The sequence below is a fragment of the Schistosoma haematobium genome, chromosome 4 (assembly GCF_000699445.3).
Source record: "Schistosoma haematobium chromosome 4, whole genome shotgun sequence".
Classification (NCBI taxonomy): Eukaryota; Metazoa; Platyhelminthes; class Trematoda; order Strigeidida; family Schistosomatidae; genus Schistosoma; species Schistosoma haematobium.
In genome coordinates this window covers 30,725,003-30,749,529 of record NC_067199.1, presented here as the reverse complement: position 1 = coordinate 30,749,529, position 24,527 = coordinate 30,725,003, and the positions used below count along the sequence as shown (strand labels likewise).

The following is a 24,527-nucleotide window of genomic DNA, read 5'->3' as shown; positions in this document are numbered from 1 at the left end:
TTTATCGGTTAAATTTAGAACTAACTACTATGAAGCTGACAAGTTTCATATGAGAGTCAAAAAAGACTAGCAAAGTAGTTAAGGATTAACAACAATTACGTAAAAATAGATTACAGACATATGGAACTTAAATCGGTCATATTATTATTTTCAATAATTTGACAACTACAAAAAATTACAGTGATTCTATTTACAGAATTTGTAAATCGGTATGTTTTGCTGATCCTTTGAACTATGGTAATATGATTGGATTTCTGAAAAGCATTTATGCTGTGAATAGTTTATTGTTCTCTAGTTCAAAGTGTTAATTCAATACTATCAGGTTAGTTTGCCGCTAGAATTCTGAGCTATTTAAAAATAAAACATTTTATATCTCCTACTGAATTGTTGTGAATAGTCTCTTGAAAGCTCTAGAATTAGGTTTTATGATGGTTTTTAAATACCATTAAAACGCAAAATAATTACTGAGAAAATCTGTCTCTATAGAGAAAACATTACTTTTTCCAGTCAGAATTTTCACTTTGAAGAAATTATGAACTTGATTAAACACTTTTAGGGCTGAATTATTTTATAAAAGAGTATTTATTCTTTTACATCTCTGATTTTAAATAGAAAGTTTCCTATGATCTATTGTATGAATTGCTATTTAATGGGCTTTAAAAAGTTTAACTTTTCAGTGCAAGTATGATATTTGTACACAAAAGAAATAATGAGAAGTTATTTTGTTGTAAACATCTAGGTATTTTTAAATATTTCTTTCAAATTATGCTAGTACTGCAGTTAAGTCTAACAGAGTCTAGTAGGTTACCTCGTATTAAAACTGATTATAATCTAATGTCGATTAATTATTCTAACAGGATGAGAAACATTGTATTATTCAATATAACTAAATTCTATAAAGTTTATTTCGTTTTCACATCTGGAATATTTCGAAGTAATCTTTGATTACAGTTAGTATTCTTTTGCCTAAATATTAATATAATAACTAAAATGTAAACCATTCAGCTTATAGTTAAATATTATGGTGTCAGAAGTTCTGATCGATTAGCAAAGATGTCAAAATCTTGTTGAATGAAATGTACTGTTTCAGATATATATATATATATATATATATATATGGTAGGATTAAATTTTAAAGACTAGCATAAATCTTTTCGTGGAGAGACAAACGGATAAGTAGTGTTATTCTTGAATATCGCATTTGCGAGATTTTCCTTACTACCTTGTAACGAACTAGAAGTCTCTTCATTTGCTTGGTATTTCCATATAATTGATTTTTAAATGACCAGTGATTATATCTTTAATTTATTTTGCTAGATGCTATCAGGAAGTATGGTGTGTACTATTGATGTCAACAGATAGAAGTAGTATTGATCACCAATCGAATGTGGAATGCCTAGCGGAAGAAGGTTGAGAAAATTAAAGAGAAAAGAACCAGAACAAAGAGTGATTGGTATGGAAACAAAGGAACAACAAGACCATTGATGGATATTATGCAAATGAAATATCTACTGTATGGTTCTCAGATTATACCGAGATATTCTGTAATATCGTATTATAGTATATTTAGTTATCCCCACTGCTGTACTACTATCAATATCTACAACAATTTTTTTAAAAAAAACAATGTTTAAACAGAAAACTGTTCTTACCTTTTTAAAATGATGTTTTTTTTAAAAAAAAGAAAAGCCATGGATTTAGAGAAATATTTCAAATTGTTTAAATCTAATTTATTCGCAAGTTGAAATTGATGTGTTTCATGCTATAAATAGTCACTTTTAGCCATGTATTGTATAATAATAAAGATTTACTTTCTAAATTTGCTGTTACATAATTTCATTAGAATGCGTCTTTAAAAATTATTATCGCGATTAAGAGGTTTAATGACATTTTTTCAAAAAAATAATAAATCACAGCCCTAAAACTACAAGTATATATATAATTAGATCTAATTTTGATTCATCCTCTTGACGATACATTTTAATTTGGTTGGAAACAATATTATAGAAGAAATTAATAAGTTAATTATAAGACTTTGCATATTTTATTTCTATCGGAACTCTTCACATGACAGCATTATATAATTTTTTAAAAAGTGTTTGTTACTCAGAAACTCAGTATAAGGGTTAACAGTGTTACTACTTACATTTTAATGATTTGTTGCACTTGATGAAGATATATCGGATGAATAATATTAATCAAGTTTTATTTATGAAAGGTAGGCTCAGTAGACTCACAGTGTTAAGATATCCTTGATTTAAATTGGTTTAGTACAAGTAATCTGAGTATTATATCGATATTGATAAATTATATTATTAGAAACCTCTTAACTATAAAGTTTAAGTTTTACTTTCTTCAGTTTATGATTTGAATTAACATTAAGAAAATAATAACAGCCAAACATTTTGCCGATATAATTCTGTCTAGTTAGAGGTTATCAGTTTAATGTATCTGTATCATAGAGTATCTGTGCTTTCACTGTGAAATTTTAAATGTGTTGTGCCGGAAAAACAAAAGCGCTGATCACCCATAATCGGAACGAGGGACCACGATGATTCCCGCGATGCGAAAGTAAGAACACAAGACTGGTATAAGTGAAGATTTATTAGCCCCAAACACTATGACAACGACGAATCTATATTGTCTAAAATACACTGGTTTATATATTGATTGTACACCCATTTTGATTAATAGTTAGGATTACATCACATACTCAGTTATAACAAATCACTTACTGAGCATAGTTCATGTTAAGTGAATGCAAGAATATCGTATATCATACTGGAAAAACAATCAAATACTACACTGAATGATCCTCACGTTGAATCAAATCGGATGTTATATTGAATAAAACTCATAATGAGTAATACAATCGAAAATTGACTTTTCGTTCCATCGTATCATAATTATACAATAAAAATATACGTTTAGTATTGGTTCATAAAAGGATCCCAAAATTACCACTCATTATGTTTCTCGGGTCCTAACAAAATGACACTACAAATATCAACAGATACAGATACAATCAATCAACAAATTAAATAAAAATTGAAGCATCTAACTTGTCTGTGAATCATTAAATCCCATCCAAAAGATCAAACTGAAGTAACCATAAAAAGCTATTTTGTTATTAATGACTAAACAAGCTGATTTTACATGGTCATGATAAGAAATCCTAAAGTATATTGTTAGTAAAAATTAAGTTTACATAGCACAGATAACAAGTAATTTATTGAGTAGACTTTGTAGAAGTTTTCTTGTAATTTGAAAATAATTTTTATTACTAATGATTGTTATAAGTTGAGTTTTATTACAAATACTTAGCTGAGTAGTTACAAATTAAACCAAATTAGTTGGCCGTAGCTCCTCGATTTTCAGTAGTATGTCCATTTACATCATTTTGATGTGATAATCATTGCGATAAGAAAAAATTAGTAAACTATTCAACTCATTTTACCGAGCAATAATACATACTTGTTTACCAAAATAAGTTTATCAGATTCTAAGAACTAGTAAAAACAATCTGAACAAATTGGCTAAATTTATTTCACAGTAAATTAATTTATAATGACGTTATACCATATAAAAATGCAACAAATTACAAAGTACACATATTCACCAAATAAATATTAAAAATATCCAGCTGCTTCAAATTGAACTAGCATAAATAAATGAGGTGGGTAGGATGGAATGAAATAACTATTATTGGTGCAATATTTGTGAATAGGTTTTGTTGAGAAACAGTATTATTTTCTTAAAAACATTAACAATAATAAAACTTCTAGGTAAACGTATCCTGTAGAAGACACAAATCAGTTACTTTTTGATCAGTTAACGATACATACTGGTGTCCTTTTCTCATTATAGACTCGGTTTTATTGAAGTACTGTTACGTCTTGACATTCTGCTTAAAAACGATGAAAATTCGGTCGAAGGCAAGACCAAGAGTTTATTTGGTTTAAATTGTTAAATCTCAATGTGAATAACATTCTTAAACTAACATACATTTTCAACAGTATAAAATTAACAATACTATAAATAAAACTGTTGGACCAGTTAAGAAATTCATTGAGAAATTCTTTTCAGCCATCATACTTCTTTAATTTTAAACAAAGAACTTTCATTAACTTTGTACAAGAATAAATTACATTACACTTGTTGATTTTTAGAGATCATTATTTGGGACGAGCCACATATCTGACCATAACTTAAATGATACTCTCAAACATATCTATAGGATTCTTTCAATAGGTACTCTTGACACTTTACTTTATACAACTGAATTAAAAAGAGCAATTCTAATGGAAATCATTTTAAAATGTGAATGATAACGCTTAGTTTTGTAATAGTCGAATTCATTGTGTCTACTAGTATTGTCTATGTTAGTAATCTGGTAACTGAATGGTTCATTAAGGTATATCCAAAAATAACTTCTCTAAACTTACAGTTGAAATGATGAAATAAACATAGAAGTAAATTAGAATAAATAATATATTTGTAATATCCCAATGAGTAGAAAAATTAGATTTCCTGACGTTTCGTAGCTCAGTGCAAGCCACTTCATCAGAGAATAAATAACCAAAGTAAATTAGAAATTTGTAAATAGTAAACAAAAAAACAAATTTATATTCGAACTAAATATTTATATTATTTGTGAATTGAAATGGTCGCCACAATGTAAAATTGTACAAAATAATTAACTTACTTTATTCAAACAAAAAATCGAATGTTGGTTTGGATATAAAATTTTTTTCTCAATAATTATCTCTTCTATACATTGAATTCTTACCTAGTTAATAATCCTCAGAAAATATCAACATTGTTAATATAAATCAAATTATTCCCATTTATATTGACTTATCTGAATAGATTTATACACAATAATCATCTACCAATCCTATCTCTATTCTAATGAATTACCCATATGTACTATCAAAGTCTACTATCTTAAATAATATTTTTTCTCAAATGATCCAATCATATTTCACAAACTACTTATTCCAGTTACTCATTTAGCCATCTGTAAAGTAATAGTTATTATTGCTACCATGATACGATGATTTATAATAATAATAATAATAATAATAATAATAATAATAATAATAGAAATAGTACTGCTATTGTAAATCATACTGTTAGTAAGATTGTTGTCAGTTATATAATGTTTAGTAAAAATAAACAATAACTACTTTCATGCTAAGTAGAATACGAGCTGTAGTACAACCATACTACTAACTAAGTATTTCAATAACAATAATAATAATGTCTAGTTTAAACATAAATTAAAATGTAGTGATATGTTAATTTTGAATAAATTAAGTATAAATCTTATTTAAAGTTGACAGAAAATAGTTTAGTTTACATTTTCTAAAAATTAAACGAAATTAAATAAAGTGAAGAGGCGTTTTAAAAATAAAGCTTATGTATAATATACAATGCAGATCATAATAATAAAGATTTTATCGAAATAATATTCGATATAAGAACGAAGACAGGAAGGCAGGTGAATGTCATGAGTATTTTTTTTTAATTCATTGAGATTTTTCGTTAGTTCGTTAAATTATGATGGGAGAATTTCTGCTTTGACTATCCAACCACCATTGATCTAAGGATAAGTGATTTGGCTTTAAAGATGGAACTAGCGAAAAAAACAGATTAAATTACACAACTAATTATTACATAATTATTTTGTATGTGTTTATCTTTTCTGTATAAATGAAACTGTATCGTTCTAATTATATCTAGTTTTATAATAGTTAAATCCAGATAAAATTACTATGTTACACAAACATTTCGAATCTTAATCACAAGTCAAGTAACAGATTTTTTCACAAACAAACTAGGTTTGTCAGTAATGAAATTATTACTGAACACTTTAAATACTTCCCTAAATCATGCTACCATACGACAACTCAGTTCTAAATACATGGTATAAAATAACATCTAGTATATCGCAGTTACATAACAAACATAGAAAACTATTAACATTAATTTATTTTGGGTAATTAGTAAATATACCTTATTATAAGGCTGAATTAAGTTCACTAACTATCTGTAAACTAGTCATTTGAGTTTATCTGTCAAAGTAAGTACTTGAAATGTCAGCATTTTCTAAAAATTAGTCATTAGATTATTACATAATTCCCTTTGAATATTTGATTTTTATAAACAATTTATAACGCAATACACAACGTATCTTTATTCGCCTACAGGCTAATCTGTTCGGTATATTTTAAACATTAAAATATTTTTGATAACGTTTTGCTAGTGACAGGACACTTATTTCTGTTTACCGTAGACCGCCACGTTTGGTAAATAAACTAACTATAAATACGATAGTACAGCCTAAGTAAATAGAATAATCGAAAAGAAAATTTTCTTTACTAATTTATCTATACCCTTCTTCAATGATGCAACTGAGTTTCTTTCATTTTTGGATGTAAAAGTTTAAATGAAGGTAACAGTATGAAGAATGTAGAGGTTACGAGATGAACGTTATGGTATATTCTGATAAATTTAAGAGCAGTTTTCTTTATGATACACATATTTAATCAAACATGTTTAACGGTAATAGGGCTGATAAGCAGAGACAGTGATTAGAAGTGAAATTAAAACCAAATACACACTTCATTTATTGTTAAAAGATAGTGAAGTAGATTAACTACCAACGTATGGCCTTGAAACACATATTTAGCCCTCATTTATTAAAACGTGGAAGTATTTTTCTCATTCTAACAAAATATATATATAGTTCATGGGCTAATGAATAAGTTAAAATTGATTCATTAGACTGTATTTCATTGTTACTATGAGTAAAACATTTTTACTTAATTCTAATTTAAAACACAGGATAAGAGTTTTACAACATTCAGTGACCGTTAAATCTCTTTGATTTATCTCTTTACATGAAAAATGAAATCAGTATAATACGCCTGCGGGATACATAAAATTCAACACAGTTTATGTATTAGACAGGAAATAATGAACAGTATAAATACTAGACTATTTTAATAAAGGCTATTTTTATAACTAAAATCCCTAAAGGTAGTTCCTTTTATATACACTAGTTCATATTCAATCATTTAAATTCTAAAATAGCAACTGCATTCTGGTGCTCTACTAGTAAGAAAATCATAATAGACGTTATATATATATATATATATATATATAAACAGGTCTGTTAAAGCCAAGTTCAGTTCTCCTAGAAACAGTCTGAAAATGAAATGAACTTTTATACAGATAGATTACTAGCTAAAATAATGTCTAACTTCACTTGAATCAGATGTAAAACTACTTAATTAACTTAAAACAAATCAGTTTTCTATTTATGGTGATCAATGCAGCTAATAATAATGTTTTCAATTATATTTTGATAGTTTGTTACAGAAAATAAAGTTGACGTTATTTTATTTTGTTATGCCAAATTAGTCGAAATAATGTTTTTATTGACTTGATAAAATTAAAATGAAGCTTGAAAATGATTGATAATTTTTTGCACTTGTACTTGTTAAATCTAGTTAACATTCATTTGAATTTCTACAATATCAGTACAATAATAAACAAGCATCTGCCTATTTTTTGACATTTATTTCAAATGAACAATTAGATAGTTCTTAAATCAGCCTTTGTATTGTTGTGTAGAAGTGTTCTATTGAGAATACTAAATTTTATTGAAAACACAAATATAAGAGAATTCCAAGACCTTTCATGTTTTCAAAAACGGTTTTCATTTCAGTTTGAATCAACTCAGATACTATTGATTTGTAGTTTATCTAGTTTGATCATTTCTCATTTTACTCATGGATCTTAACAAGTTATTATGTGACTAGATTGTTCGCATAATTCGGACAAACTTCGTCTTCTCATTGTATTATCTAATTTATGCATTAATAACAAGGTCACTTGAATAATGTATTAACGACCACAAGACGTTACTTCAGACGATTAATTTTATGGATACCTTTTTACAAAATCAAGTCCTAATAATTAACTAGAATAGATTTATTGAAACTTGATTTATGATGAATATGAAGATTCATTGTTTTTAACCTGCAAAACAATATTATCTTTCTTAGAGTCAGTTTTAAATTTGATAATAAATGATATTCCATTTGTAGTTATATAAACTTAAATACGAACTAACCAGCAGTCAGTGAATACGTTTAATTAAAGCTGCATGTAATTTTAACTGAAGGTTCATATGTAAATATAACACTCCATACACTGATCAAAACTACTGAATACCATAAATTTAAGAAATCATGTAATTCAAAATTTCTTGATTTTTGAGTTATTTTTTCTGGTCAGCGTGTTTTCAGCGAGTTAGTTTTCTACGCGATGAGGTCGCTAACCCTATACTCAAACCTCCTCCTTTATCCGAGCCCCAAAGGTGCCCCAGGAGGACTTATCAACGAAATAAATTTGTGCGGAAAAAGAACCAGTGTTAGCAAATATTTAAAGGATAAAGAGATAAAAGGGAAAATGTTAATTACAACTGAAAACATGTTAACTCATGTGAAGTGTACATCATCGAAAAACTGAACCATTTCAATATATGAAACTCTAAACTGTTGAATTTACAAACTCAGTTTATTACTTGAGTTGTCGGTTGTTTGAATGAATGTCTTGTTATTGATTAAATTTGGTTATAATCCTGGGAAGCTATTTTAGCGTCTCATAGTCAGATTTCTCTACATTGTAATCGATAATGAATGGTAGATGACTGTCAGTAGGAACGTACACACTTCTAGATCGTTGTGCAGCTGACGTAGCCGATAAAACATGCAACTTATTTTTAATTCTTAAGTATTACAAATACAAGATAGGACATTTTCCCACATTATTTGTTGAATCCAATCATTCTGTAGATTCGCTGGTAAGTATACGTAGATACTAAGATGATTTCACTGAGTACGGATACTAGTATTTTATTATCCCAAAAGAAAGCACTTATTCTTGAGGCTTCCAGAGTACTTTATGGCTAAACCAACATTTTGAATGAGTTAAATAATGATAAGTATTTCATACTTTTAAATTGAAATTATGAAGCATCTCAAATAGATGTCATTATTGGACGTTATTTTTATTGAGAAAGTACAGAGAATGTTGTATATTGATATTCAAAAGTAAGCAATCATTAAAATTGCCCTGCCCGTAAAATATAAACAATATTTTACTAATCCAGTTTCCAACTAGCTATGATTAGAGAAATTCATTCAATCGATTTCCTAGATTAAGAACTTATTTTTAATTCCGATTTACTCATTTTTCTATTAATTATAATTACGCAACCAGTTATTTCTAGTCGTTTGCTCCTACCCACATTTCTGAGTACTCACTTACGCATGACGTACATGTGCGACATTTTACCAAGTCTTTTAATATTTTTCGGATCTTTGCTACACCATACCAAAACGTGTTGACATCAAGTTTCAGGAAAATTCATTTGTCAGTGCTTTTGTAATTCCGATTATAAAACATTACACGTCGTAAGCGGATAAGGAGGTTCCAGAGAGATAAAATCGAACTTATTCTTCTCAAATTCTTGTTTACGGAGGAAAGATAAATAAAAAGAAAATCTGAATTAGAATCATGATATTGCTGAAAATAAATAAGCTCATGTTTTTCAGTATTTATTTAAGCATAAGTGATGCTACCCTGCAAGTGTTTTGAAACTTCGTCTTGAAAAGAAATAAAAAAGATTGATAGGACAGACAGAACTTTCAACTGGAATGATTAGCGAAATTGGTCCGATGCATCTAAAATCTTGGTTCAATATAGTCAGACTCCATCCGTATAACTTGATATCTAATTGTAAATAATTCGAGTCCCTCAATGGCGGAAAAACAGCTTATATTAACGCATCTAAGCAATTTTCATACGAATACGGTTGGGAAAACGTCAGAATATTGGACAGAGGAAAATTCCAATAGTCTAGCACTCTAACCGAACATCAATGTATATATTGAAACTGATCATGCCTATCGGTCAACAGGAAGAGGAATCAACAATTGCAAGGTCAGAGTTCTAATCAGGAGAGAAAACATTCAAAGCAAACATGCAAGTAATGATCACAAAATCAGATGACTAACCAAATTGAAGGTGAACACAACGAGCTGTTAGGTGATTGTGGAGTAATTTCAATAGCTCACCTTTCTTTGAAGTCTGTGCTGATAATGTTGATCAAAAGGACAATGAAAGCTCCGAAAATTGGATCATCCAACTTAGGGAATACAACACCGCCGAAAAACCCCTCATCTTACATTATATATTTAGAGGGGAAATCATGGAAATAATCAATCACACAGTACATGTATAGTCCACGAAAAATGACTGTCTTCAAATTTCATTTGACAAAGTTCGTTTCTTATGTCAAATAAACTATGATCCAAATGAAATAAAAACATCATAAATTTCCCTTTCATATAACTATCAACCATATTAATTTATGTGTACTTCACGCAACAGAATCATTGGTCTAACAGAGCAGTTTCATATTACTATGTTTTAAATGATTTTACATAGAGCCAACTGGATCGTTAGCACTTTGCTACTTCAATTATTGATGTTTACAGGTTATGATTACCTGGTGATGTTACTATTCGATTCATTCGCAACGAATTACAAACCTGATTATCCAGTGATATTGATTCTGACAAAGAATATTTGAGACGGTCTCATTTATAATCAACGCCGAACCTAGCATAATTGAGTGTCGGCTAAAGTTTTCAAAGCAAATTAGCACAACGAGAGAGGATCCATAAGATGAGTAACAAATAAGGCGAAATAATTATAGTGGCAATGACAATGAAAAGGGCTAAAGATTGAAGATCTAGTTCAAAAAAGAAAACAAATACTTATTACAAAGAGATATAAACATTGAATACATCGGAATAACTGTGATCGATCATAAGCCATATCGTTGGACGTCTTACTGACCATGAACTTCCGGTGGACTCCAAGCAGATAGTCTGCGCCTAGCAACGTGAGTCGGACCAACAGTCAGTGACTTCACAAACTGATGCTACGTTTTGTTTTCGCCACGTTTTTTCAACTTACTCCTTTTCTAGCCAAACATACACATCATGGCAGGTGGTAATGAAATACGTAATGGATACCACATCTATCTTGACTGATGAGGATTCTCAGCTCTATCATCTGAATTACCATCTTTGTACAGCACCCTACGCCAAAACTCAGCATAGCTGACACGGTTGTTACACTATATGCGAAAAATGTTTTGAAGACAGTCATGGCTAAAATCCCCCAGCCTATGCATACATTCTACTTCCACAAGATATTTTTCATATACTTAGAGGAAAACTGAAAGAAGTGCTGAGTAGTTCTTATTACTGATCAGGACTCTAAACCAACATTTTGGTTTAATATGAAATCACAATACCAAGTTTAGAAACGACAGAGATTTCTAGTACCATATCTAGGTATAAACCTGATATCCATGTGAGCATATTTATCGGGATGCTAAAGTTAATTCACTCACATCTCTTGGTCCTTTTCTAAAGGCGGTAATAGTCAAAATAGGATCTTGATCGGTTCATATTCCCACTGAAACTTATTCTAAATCATGTCATCCGACACTTCCTAAGATAGGTTATGCATTTTGAGTGGTACGCAACAACGTGTTTACCACCCAACATTGTTTACTACACAGGTCAGTGATAATTTTTGATGCTGTAGCTAGTTTGATTTAAACTTCAATTACACGTAGGAAATAGCCACCTTAGAATAACATGTAACCTAACTATCTCAGTCTATTAAATTTTGGTCTCGTACCTTGAGCCTGATTCCTTTTATGATTTATTCGTATGCAAGCGATGTTTCAAGGGCTTGAGTAAGTACTTTCAGTCTGCACAATTCATGTATGTTTCTAAGACATATTTTACATCCGTGGAACAAAATCAAATCAAATACTCGCGACAGGTTGAAGTCAAATAATTATTTTATCTATCCGAAAATTTCGTCGACCACCAACTCATCATCGCTGAGTAGATTCCCAAGATATATGGTCAACGAGCTAGACTGCTCAGGTCCCTATGGAGAAGCTATGAAATTTTGCTTATAGTACTGAATGAACACTGTATTTAGAGGGATAATGGAATTCGTCAGTGTTTTAGAAAGATAAAACAAAATGACGTGAGTTCTGTGATGTTATATAGAAAAGTACAGGTTCAAAATTCAAACATCAAAAAGAAAATTTAGGAAAAATATTTCAATACATGGAATTAGTCCTGATCGAATTTACCTTTAAAACCGAGGTTTTAATGCACATTGTCTATCAAAAGTGACTAGATGCAAAACGTACATATATTTCTCTGTTATTTAATTATTATTTCTAAAAAAATCAGAAATCCATAGGTGTAATTTTAGTATTATGGTGAAGACATATACACCCTAATTTGTTTGAGGGTATAAATATATCATTAAGTGTTTAAGACTGAATGGGTCTTATAAATAAGAACGATCAATTAGACATAATTTTTATAAAATAAGATGCTGAGTCTAGCGTTTTCCTATGAATTTAAAATCGATTGACTTGTCAAATTAACAAACTTTATTGGATTAAAATCATACAGTATGAAAATAGAAATCAAAGCTGGTTTTATTTAAAATGAATATAAATACACAACGACATTATAATAATTTAATGTTGATTTTGAAAATTCGAACTATTCCATCATCACCAGATGTCGCCATGTATTTAATTGATGTTTCAAGGTAATTATCTTTCTGAGGTGAAAACGAAATTTGCCTTAACCTTTTGCCTGGAACATGGCACCAATCTGGAGGGAAATTTAAAACAATCAACCATGTGAAAAAGCGCTCAGATGATCCTGTTTCACATAATTTAAGCAATATTATGTTACCGGATTCTAAACCAACAGCCATTAAATACGAATGGAGATTAGACGAGCATTCTGAGTTAAAACTTTCGCAAACATCGATAGCTGTTACTGACTTTCCAAGTTCTTTATATATATCTAATCGACGAAGAGCTTCAGGAGGCAGACAGTCCGTTGATTTCTGTATTTTGACAGTAGCATTCCAGCAATAAATTGATGAATCTCTGGATCCTGTGAAAAAGTATCTTGAAAATAAATTTAAAGAGTAAGAGAAATAATATGCATGATGAACAGAGCACAAACATTGGTGTATTAAATAAATACAGATTTATGAAATCTTATGAAATCGACTTAACGATCAAACGACAATGAAAACATGTTGAGAAAATTTATAACAAATCAATTAGTTTCTTATCATACAAACTAAACTCATTTCGTTTCGAAATTCATGGATACAGATAATTTTATTGCGTTGAAAATATGAGCCCAAAAGTAATTCATTAGTTTTAAATGAAGTCATTATCAAATCTGATAGTTAAGTCAGATTAATAAATCACATGCAAGCGTAAATCCATAATATAAAACGTATTCCGTGTTGAAGAAAGTAAGTACGGCGTGTGTGTGTGTGTGTGGGGGGGGTAATATGGCTTACTTAGATTGCTTTTATCACCCTGCTGCCAATATATTTTAACACTGTTACAATTATTTATGTCGAGAGTTTGTGGTTTTTGACAGGAAAACTAGTTTTACACCATTTAATATAATTTTTTGCATTGAACGGAATTTGCGCTTCAATTAATTTTATCATTATAATTTTTTTGTTAATGACGTAACGATAATTGTATTCTCCAAACACTAAAGAATACTTTCAGTCCAGTCATAGAAATTTAAATGAATCTTCTTGTATGAAACAAAACAATTAAAAGAATATAGATAAAAAATTAATTTAAAAGGGACAAGAGCATAAATGATTCAATAAGCTCTTAATAATATAATATTTTCAGGTGAGTTAGGAGGTGGAAAGATATGAAAGTGGAAAGTAACTCACTTATCATCTGGACTCCATGCACAAGTCCAAATTATTCTTGAATGACTTTGACCTTTAATGGGATAAGCAGATAGGATGTAGTTTGAAAGTTCATGATTCGTTCCTTCTGTTGCGCTATTCATCGGTTGTTCAGACCATAAACTCCATGTGCGATCCCTTGAAACAGCCAATAATCTAGTCCCATCATGACTCCATGCTAACTGAGTTACCGTCAACTGATGATGTTGCAAACGCTAAGAAAACATAAGTTGAACACGAGAAATAAAGTATAAACATAAGTAGCTTATTAGACGGACTTCAAAAGAAAGTCATAGGTTCAAGTTGAGAGTAAAAGATTATAAAAGACTACAGTGTTTGTATAGATCGAATGATAGTTCGAAAAGCTTCTTAATTTTTAACAGGTCAGCTTTAATAATAAAGCGATTACATTTACTTGAAGAATACGGAAAAAGCTTGAAAGTTGCGAAACTTCGATTTTTTGGGTCTGAGAGGATAAGTAGTGACACATTGGCCAAAACTTCAGTCTCATTAATTATTTAATGTGATGTTGCTGTAGTTAATCAACCACTTGACATCTGAGAGTCAAATTTGTGGTCCTTTTGACTGTATAAGTACTAAAACTTAAAGCGTAACATCGGTTATTAACAGGTGATCCCTTGACTTAACTAACTTAAGTTTCAAACATTGAGCACAAAAATATTTTATACGATCATTCCGAGGATATGTAACACAGATAATAATTCATCTCATGTAGGATACTTGACATATTTCAATCAGACCAATAGGGTTTAATGATTAAACCGTTATTGTAGGTACCATTACAACCACCAATGAAAAACTGAATATGTATATGTGGCAGGAAATTTCACATCTCCATATGCTATGGTAAACACAGTAATACTTCTTGATTGATAAGTCATAAACAGTTACCTGGTGTATACACCAATTAGAATTACCATTCCATAATATAATATGGGCATATTCAGGTTTTGATGCTGTACAAGCGGAGGCTACGAGAAATTGGCGTGGATGAACTGCCAAACAGTATATCTAAAACCCAAAAAAGAAAGTGAATAGGAACATAGATTTGGAAGAGTGAAACATTAAAGGTAGAAAGCGTATTTGCAAAAAAGAACAGATGTATATCATATGTAATTTAAGTAAATTTACCCGCTCATCTGTATTCATTTGCATATACACGTCGAATACACTACCTGACATACGTAAATATACGGAATGAATTTTTAATTCGTCATTCAACAAGTGATCAGAAGGGGTTTGTGGAGATTTTAGAAATTTTCACGGATTGAAATCATGAGTCAGTTGAAGCTAGACCACCATTGAAAACCTGGAAGCACTGGACGGCCGTTTCGTCCTAGTATGGGACTCCTCAGCAGTGCGCATCCGCGATCCCGCACACCGCGGGATTCGAATCCAGGACCTACTGGCTTCGCGCGCGAGCACTTAACCATTAGGCCACTGAGCCGGCATCCAACGGTGTTAATGTCTAACTTCAACCAATCCACGATGTTGCACCACCATATACCATTGTCTTCAGTGAGCTGATATCTCACAACAGACCGAGGTGCGGGATCGTGGATGCGCACTGCTGAGGAGTCCCATACTAGGACGAAACGGCCGTCCAGTGCTTCCAGGTTTTCAATGGTAGTCTAGCTTCAACTGACTCATGATTTCAATCTGTCAAAATTCAACAAGTGGTTTGAAATTAAGAATTCAATTGCATTTTACTGAGTTTTCCTTCAGCTTTATTAGCAAACAAACAAATGAAAATGTTTATGCATTAAGGAAAAATTTATAAAGAGTATGCGAATTTCGCTTCAACACTAAACAATAACCATTTGAGTATCAAGTAAGATACAAACATTCTACTTACCTCATAAGGATGACCATACAACTTTTTTACCTCTGGCCAAAGTGTTGCATGTTGTAACCGATCTTCTGTAGGAAGTTCATTAGATGTACACTGAAATTTCAAATTTTAAGAAGTACATTTCATAGCGGTAGTTTATGGCAATTACCAAGAACACAAATTAATCTATATAATCTAGATAACGGAATGAATATTACAAGAAATATTTTGTTTACCGTTTAGATAGGTATTTTGAGTCTAAAATCAACTCACTAATTGATGATTGAATCTAGTTTATGATTAAACTAATATTAAATAACTCTTATTTACTTTCGTTTCATGTTATATTTTTACATATAGCTACACCACGTTTAATGGACCTCAAAATGATGATCATCGAGCTCTGCAGTAATACACGTTGATTTGTTTTTTTCTTTAAACTGCATCAATCAAGCATCAAGAAGATTTAAAAGAAAATATATGTGATGTTTATGTACTAACTAATAATTAAATTAAGTTCTAACAAATAACTTTTAACATCTATTTGAAAAAAGACAATTAAACAACAATTGGAAAATAACACATTACAATCTTGATATATATATTTTCTACACAAACTGAAAGATCGCGAATTCGGTTATTTCGCAAAGAATCATTTCAAACGACTACGTGTAATGATTGGAATTGAAAGTAATCAAAACATATGTTGAAAGAGATTTTACAATATATATTAGAGTAACACAAAAAAGGGAAGAGTTATAATATTCTTTGTATGTGAAGAAATCCCACTAGTTGACTTCCTATGCGATAATAATTATTCATTTCTATTAAAGTGCAACGTTATTGGTTATAATGTCTAGAAACATTTGTTTTTGGTTTGAGTGAGATTAGTATTACTGTACTTTATTTAAATAATTCGTTCTTTTGTTTTGCTTCTGCTATTGTACGATGCTTTCCCGACAGTCTTAGATTTTGCTTTAACAAAGACTCAAAGTGTTCGCTGAAGTTATATTGATTTGTAGTGCTTAGCTGTCTACATTTGATTTGATTGCTTGTAAACTAAATATTTCTACTTGTCACGAATACCTTTTATTTTTTTTAAGTGAATAGCTTTCTATTTTTTAACATGCTATTTATCGCACTGTAGATTTGATTGCAAAAGCGTTTTAGTATAATTTGTTAAGTGTGTGGTATAGAAACTGTATTGTTCAGGTATTTCGTATATTTTATAATTATGTTTAAATAGTATCGTAAATACAACTACAAATTTGTATTTCGCTAATTTTTGAGGTGATTACACATTGTAAATGCCACTGAAGCTAACATAGAGTGCAGACTATTAGGCAAGATTTATATTGTCAATTTATATTTACTATGCCCAGACAGTTTTTGGAATTCTGGTCGCTAATGAAGCTTTTTAAAGTGCTGGTAACTAATCTACGGTAAGAGTGATGTTTGGGAGTCACAGGCATCAGATTTGACTTGCATTAATCGTTTACTATCCGAGTCTACAAGGAAACTAAAACGTCCTTGAAAAATAGTTATTTTAGTTAAATTAAGCCCGAAAATATAGATTCGACTATCTTTTTCCACATTAATGGAAATATGAAGCAGAAGTACCTAATAAAAATATGAATATTTTAATTTTTAAAAAAACACTACTTTTCAGCAGGCACTAGAATAGAGAAACACATATAGATAGCATCTGATTGACTAACGTTACGCATATTAAACGTTGATTTTTAAGTGGGAACATTATCTGTTAACTATTAACAGGCTAAAATATTAGTAATCCTCAACTATAAAATGAAGACGATTAGAAGATTAGATTAGATAATAAAGAGGCTGACAGCTTAATCGTATTAATATAAGCTTCATTTAATAACAACAAAAAAGAACGACTAATTGAAAAGAAGATCATAAATCAGAATAATAGAGTCAAATATTAATTAACTGAAGGTAAGCATACAACTTTATCCAGATTTTCTTTTTTCTCATTATTGACATATTCATTGCGATCACTGTTGTCTTCAATATTATTATGATTTTCAATGACATTATTATCATTACTGTTAGATGGACTAGAAACAATTTGATTTGAAAGACCGAGTGGTGGTTGTACAGCACCTGAATTAAAATTAATTACACAACGGATAATGACAATCAAATAAAGAAAGAGATTTCACATAGCATAAAATGTGAATAGAATTTTTTGTTGTTGAAAAATATAGGTCATTTTGTTTATTGATATAAGTGAACATACATCAAGTTCGGTAGGTGGTTGAGGTTCATGTAGAAGAAAAGGAACAGGATGGCCACTTTGACCAATATAGTGTTTTTTCACAGTTAGTGCAATTTATTTTGTAGAAAATGTCCGGATTTTTTTGTTTCGTTATTTTAAGCTTTGGTTTGTATTAGATTGATTGAATTGATTTTGTTGCGTTATGGAGGTACGTCTATTCTTAACTGTTTCAGTAATCTCATGGTAATTTCTGATGTATCCATATATGGCAGGTAGATCTATTTGTTGGTTTCCACATTTGATTTCCTTCCTATTGGTGTGTTTCATAAACAATTTTAAATAAAATTGCGTGGGTAGTCGATCTTCCGAAAAAAAAACATTAAACGGTTTTCTTCGTTTCTCCATACTGTAGATCTGTTTCAGTGATCTTTTACACTTTTGAATAGTGAGCACTTTACTTTGTGAGCCGTTGGGTTGCTGCGATTGTATACCAGAATTTGATCTGTGTGGGACGACTGACTATACATCTGAATCTCCATTTTTCCTATGTCATTTGTGGTGATCAACATATTCAAGAATAATAGTTTGTTGTTCGACTTTCCATTTTGAACTTTTCGTCACCAAAGTCTTTGTTAATCAGTGTAGGAACTTTCCAGCTTATCCTTTTCGATGACAGATGTGGCGTTCACGAAACGAATCTACATTTTGACTTCATTACTTGTAAGAGTGAAGCTCCAAGTCGCAACATCGATACATTTGAAAAAAGCCCGGTTATTGATCTCATTGGTAGACTTCATTAAATTGAGAATATTTTATTGGGTATAAGTAGATAAATTCTAATTAAAGTTAATTTTGTAGCTTTGTGTTTCGGAAGATTAAGGTTATTAGCAACAAGCAGGGATATAAAGTCCTTGTTAACTTTGGTTCAATTGAGGTAAATAAAGCTATATAATGTCTAAGGATCTCGTCAGTTTGAATGTTCTTAAGCTTATCAAAGAATTGTCTACTAACACAGATGTGAACGTAATTTGCCTACATTGTTACTTGTGAATTTCGACTAACTTAACACTATTTGACCTAATACATTCGAATAAAAGTTCATTTTGAATAAGCTCACGTCAGTACATGTTTTAGGCTGATATAATTAGCAGTTTGTAACTAATATGCACTATTGTACAGATTTACAGGTTAAATAAATAGTTCAGACCATGAACATAAATAACATACTTAGTTGGTAAATAAATTTTTCTCGAAGAAATAAATAAAAATTATTCAAGAAAACTAAACTGTAACAATTTACCTGTAGGTATTAAACTATCAGCAAGAATTCTATCTAGTTTTGAGCAAATTGATGGTGATTTGTATAGTTTTTTAAAAGAGTTTAAGAAATCTTTAGTAGTGGTAAATACACGAACAACTTTTTCATCACCAGCTGATACATAAAATATTGGTGAAATACTAGCAATTGCATTCATATCATAACCATGAATTTGTGGTCTAGCTAATTCGAACCAAAATTCTTGAATTAATTCTAAATAACGATAAATTAGATTAGTGTAAATTTACTTGGCAATGTTCAAACAAAATAAAAAAATGCTAAAGAGCTAATTACTTTTGTGTTAAAAATAACTGACAAGCAAAAATAGATAAAGTATTTGATTTTAAATTGTCTTTTTATAATGGCAACTAATTCATCTATCAGTACTTGAGAATGAAGGCTAATGACAGTACCCAGTTATCCAAATTGGAGTGAACGAAGACCTGTTCCAATAGGGGATCTAGTGAGTGAAAATCAAACGCTTTCGCTATGAGGTCACTGCTCCCTAGGGTGAGTAAATCATTACATTCATTTTCTATACTAATGATTATACTTTATTGTATGCGAACTGTGATATTATTCAGGTTTCTAAAATGAAATAGGTGCTTTTATTACGAAAAAAACCCGTTGAACCTTTTCCTTAAATGTCTAATCTAAAATTTAGTAAAGCAATATCAGCAGATGCAGTCGCATTGAAGTCAATTGCCACATTAGGTTCATACCCTATTCGTTCTTTTAAGAGCCTGGTTAACGATCACGACTTTCCAATCCCAATAGTTGCATCCTACTTAGCACTCTTGACATGTGAAAACAGTAAGTACAACCCCTGGGAAGATACTATGAAAGCGCGGTCGAATGAAGCCATCTTGTTAAGGAAAGTAGACTCTTCACACTCCCAAACGTGTAAACCTGTGAATAATCACTGGATTATATTAAAAATAAGATTAAAATTAGAATAGGAATGCAAGAGCTAAAAAGGCTTAATAGAAGATCCAATATTTTACAATAACGAGAATGAATTTCGCAATCTATTTATCAACCGAAATCTATGAAGAAACAAGAAAATTTTTAAAACTAGTATGGAGTTGACATTACTATGACGGCTTTTAAAAAATCACAGTATAAACCACTGACGCTTGATAATATCAAACCAATAGTTTAAATGACCACATAAAAAAACAAGTGAAAATCTAGAATGCCGCTCAAAGTCGTGGCTTTGTGATGGAGAAACTCGCCTTCTAACTACTGAATTGCAAGTCCTGGTCTTGTTTTTTTAGTTCCGATAGTACCTTCAGTGCCCAATATTTTCTATCGCCACTAATACTGTCACTACCTATACTCCGCTGGGATTTGCCTTGATGATTTCATCTCGTTATGCTAATAATGTGGCAATTTGTACCTACATACACATATGCCAGGTTTTATTTCGCGTATGGTTGACTACATTGCATTTGGAAAACCTAGTAGAATGAAAGCTTTAAGTCATGTACACAAATCGGTACTTGACGAATGAGTTACATTAGTCAAGAAATATAAGTAATTTACTAGAAAAATAGATATTCTATACAACAAATAATCGGAAAATTAATCATTTTTGGCCACTTATGTTTGATTTATTTACTATTAACTATCTTGACGTGATAGATGTATACCAAATATTTGGTTCTAAAAGATAGTGTTATCATATATGTAGAACTGAGAGATAACTTTTAGTTAGCATGAGATGATTTACTTTTTAAAATTTACCAGTCGGTTATTCATGGATTATTTGAAGAGTTATTCTCTGAATATAAATACATGTTATTCATAGAATGTGTTAGTTTCAACAAGTGAAATCGAGATTTAAAATGAGAACTTATTTAGTATTGGTGTTAGAACCTGCCACAAGTTATTATAAGTATTTCCACCAGACTCTGGTAGATTTATACGACTAAGATTAAATTTACAGATTTTTTAAGTAATTAGTCCCTTTTATAAATTTCGACAGAGCAATAAGATGGAGTTGATCTGAAAAATGTGATGTATATACACCGTACTGTCGCTCGCAGACGTTCTTCATGAAGTTACGTAAAATAAAAGGCCATTTATAACTGGTGTGACAAAAACAAGGGGTGAAAATGATAAACCAAAAACATAAATCAGCTTTGATTTTACCAAACCTATCTTCCAAAACCTATAAATGGAAAAGATATTTAGCACCAATCCATTGATAAGATTTCATAGTTGGAAAGTACTCGGTAAACCTTAATAAACATTTTAGTAGTGATATAATCCTTTCAATGGTACCTAAGCACGTCCATTTTTTCATGTTTATGTAAACAACATTGGCATCTTAATTTATAGGATTGAATTTTCATAAATTCAAATAGTATTTAAGTATACAGTTTAATAAGAACAAAATATCAATTCATATCATTCATAAAGGTCACAAAAAAATCACTTTCAATATTCAAGGATATATTGCATTATGACATAAAGAAACATACATACCTTTTTCTTCATTACTGGTATTTGGTTGGCATGCATGTAAACGGACTGTCTGATCAAATCCTGCAGTTAGAAGATAAGTGTATGAGTCATCATCTTTAAAATTTTCCTCAGGGAATGTTGACATCCAACTTAAATCAGCAACAGGTCCGACATGTCCTGTTAACGGTAATGCTGGAAGCCAAAAGTCTTTATCAGATCGGCACCAGACTGAAATACTTCCCTACAAAAATGTTATTATGCAAAATCTGAAACTAGATTACAAAATATTTCAAAAAGTTAGCTTCATTTCCAATTTTAGACAAATCGAAATAGATATACAAAGAAGTGACTAAGATATAGACTGGAAGTCATGACCTAACTGCATTACTGTTTGTCAGTTAGGAAGACTAAGAACAATTATATGGAACCAGAATAAATAGACAACTGAATTGAACAATCGAGAGTCAAAAACTCAAGAAAAACTTGATTTTCACGGCTTTAGGGTTATTATATAATCACTTGTTACAGCATGAGACAGTGCACTTGGTGAGTAATATGACTGATACCCAATACGTGTTGGTTTACACATGTCTTACATGTTTGAATAGACAAGGAAATGTTTTTAGAATAGATTGAAAAACAAAGAGTCTAGCAAAACTACATCATCCCTATTAATATATGTTAAATATGTGCCTATGATGTATTGAAATAAGAAATATAGACTTAATAGAGTAACCTAAAAAAACTATAAGCATTATAGAACAGCAAGTGTCCTATATGTACTTGACTGTTAGCAACGATGAAAAAGGTTCTCATCATTTTCACTGACTTTGTTTTGGACAGTAGACAGTGTTCGGCATCTTATACCGATTACCGATCACCTGAAAGGCATATAACTATTCATGGGTGACTAAGTCTACTGTATCAGTGAGCTATGATAAAATTAATAGCTGTAAACTATACTTTTTTTAAGATACAGAAAAACGATAATTTTTTATGATCGAAAAATTCTTCAAGCATTACCAGCGAGCGACGATGAGGTTATAAAAATGGCCTGTGAAAAACTTTGAGATAACCAAACCAATATATATCATCAATCTATAAATCGACTAACTGTTGGTTTGAGTTGCCTAGAGATCTATAAGCCCCTTTAATTGGGATGTGTATGAAAAATGAGGTGGATTTTAATTAAGATGGCTCACAATACCCAACAGTGGTGCACTGATGTGTTTGCTTCTTTCTTTTTGTAAACCTTGAACACATTATAAGTACAGACCTCGTATCCCCATTATTATGCCTAACTATGATAACACTCTCAATTCTTTGGCAAAGTTGCAATGAATTCTGAATATTACAAACGAAATATAATTTTTCAAACCCTATGTTGCATTTACTTACCTACACCAACAAATAGCACAAAATGTAGACGTATCTGATTTTTTTAAAATCCCAAAACACTTTCAGTAGTCTTTAAAAGAGAGAACAAGATAACACTAACGGACTTAGTGTTTTATTTACATAACCCTGAGGCAGTGATAGCATATCATGGATGAAAATCGTCTGGTCTCTTATAATAACCTAAATATTGGACCCATTTAAACTTCTTACAACATCAGGAAAATGTAGAGTTCAATTTCATAAAAAGACAACGAATATCAATAATTTTTAGAAATTGAATTCATGAGTCAACTGAAGCTAGGCCGCCATGCAGAACTTGGAAGCACTGAACGGCCGTCTCGTCCTAGTATGGGACTCCTCGGCAGTGCGCGTCCACGATCCCGCCTCGCGAGGTTTCGTAAATGATTTATGATCTCAATTATTAAATTACTATAATATCCACGAAACACCCCTCTGAATATCAATAAGACAAAATCAAACATACTTGAAAGGCGTGTACAAATACTTTGTGACCGTCGTTGGGGAACCAATGACAGTCCATTAGACTCAATCCAGTGTCGCCAAAATGTCCTAACCGGGCTTTTTCTTTCCATAAACTGCACATATCCGATGAATCTAAAACATTTTCACTAGGAGGCTGCCAAATAATTAATGATTTATCCATACTGCAAGTAAGCAAATTAGGGGGGAATAAACCGTTTATTGGTCCCCAGCGAACACCAGTGACCCAATTTTCATGGCTGGCTAAGACACTTTCTGGCGCTACGCACATACAAATGTTGTTAGTGGCAAACCATTCAGGAAGATGAAGACTACTGGCCTTTAATAAACAATAAATACAAAGTTGATTAGTAAACAGTAGCAGATAGTTTAAACATAGGTAAATATTAAAAGCGTGAATGTCAATAATTTCTGCAAAGCATTGCTCAACCAATTTTTTGAACTGACTAGCTATATTGTACAGGCTAGAATATTTCCATAACCGAATTGAAATAAATTAAATCTTGAATAAAAGTTTCGTCTGTTTGAAAAGTAGCTTAACAGAAGTATTTCAAGATTGACAGATATATTCTGTAAACCACCAGAATTTAAACGAAACGAAAGGAACTGGCAGGATTAATGGGTAGAGAGAAAATTCTCAAATTATTCCACAGATGCTTATCTCCCTTATAGAGCATAGTAAGAAGTGTAAAATAATCTGCTCTACAACAAACATACATGTTGATACAACAGTTTTTTTATAAGACTATATTTTAAAAGTTTCTCACTACTTTTTCTCTCATTTAATGCAGCAGTCATCACTTCTCAATTGACGAGTATAT

At 30.8% G+C, this 24,527-nt stretch overlaps 1 protein-coding gene across 1 annotated transcript in view; it reads right to left on the bottom strand.

Moving 5' to 3' along the window:
- Positions 1 to 12,075: 12,075 nt before the first annotated feature.
- Positions 12,076 to 24,527, bottom strand: part of GTF3C5 (General transcription factor 3C polypeptide 5) — a 32,013-nt gene continuing 19,561 nt past the window's right edge. The window contains exons 8-15 of the mRNA XM_051216188.1: positions 23,690 to 24,025; positions 21,829 to 22,048; positions 19,321 to 19,551; positions 17,748 to 17,905; positions 15,803 to 15,892; positions 14,839 to 14,958; positions 13,909 to 14,141; positions 12,076 to 13,105 (exon numbers count right to left, since the gene is read on the bottom strand). The gene's annotated coding sequence lies outside the window, so the exon portion shown is untranslated. The remainder of the gene's footprint in view (positions 13,106 to 13,908; positions 14,142 to 14,838; positions 14,959 to 15,802; positions 15,893 to 17,747; positions 17,906 to 19,320; positions 19,552 to 21,828; positions 22,049 to 23,689; positions 24,026 to 24,527) is intronic.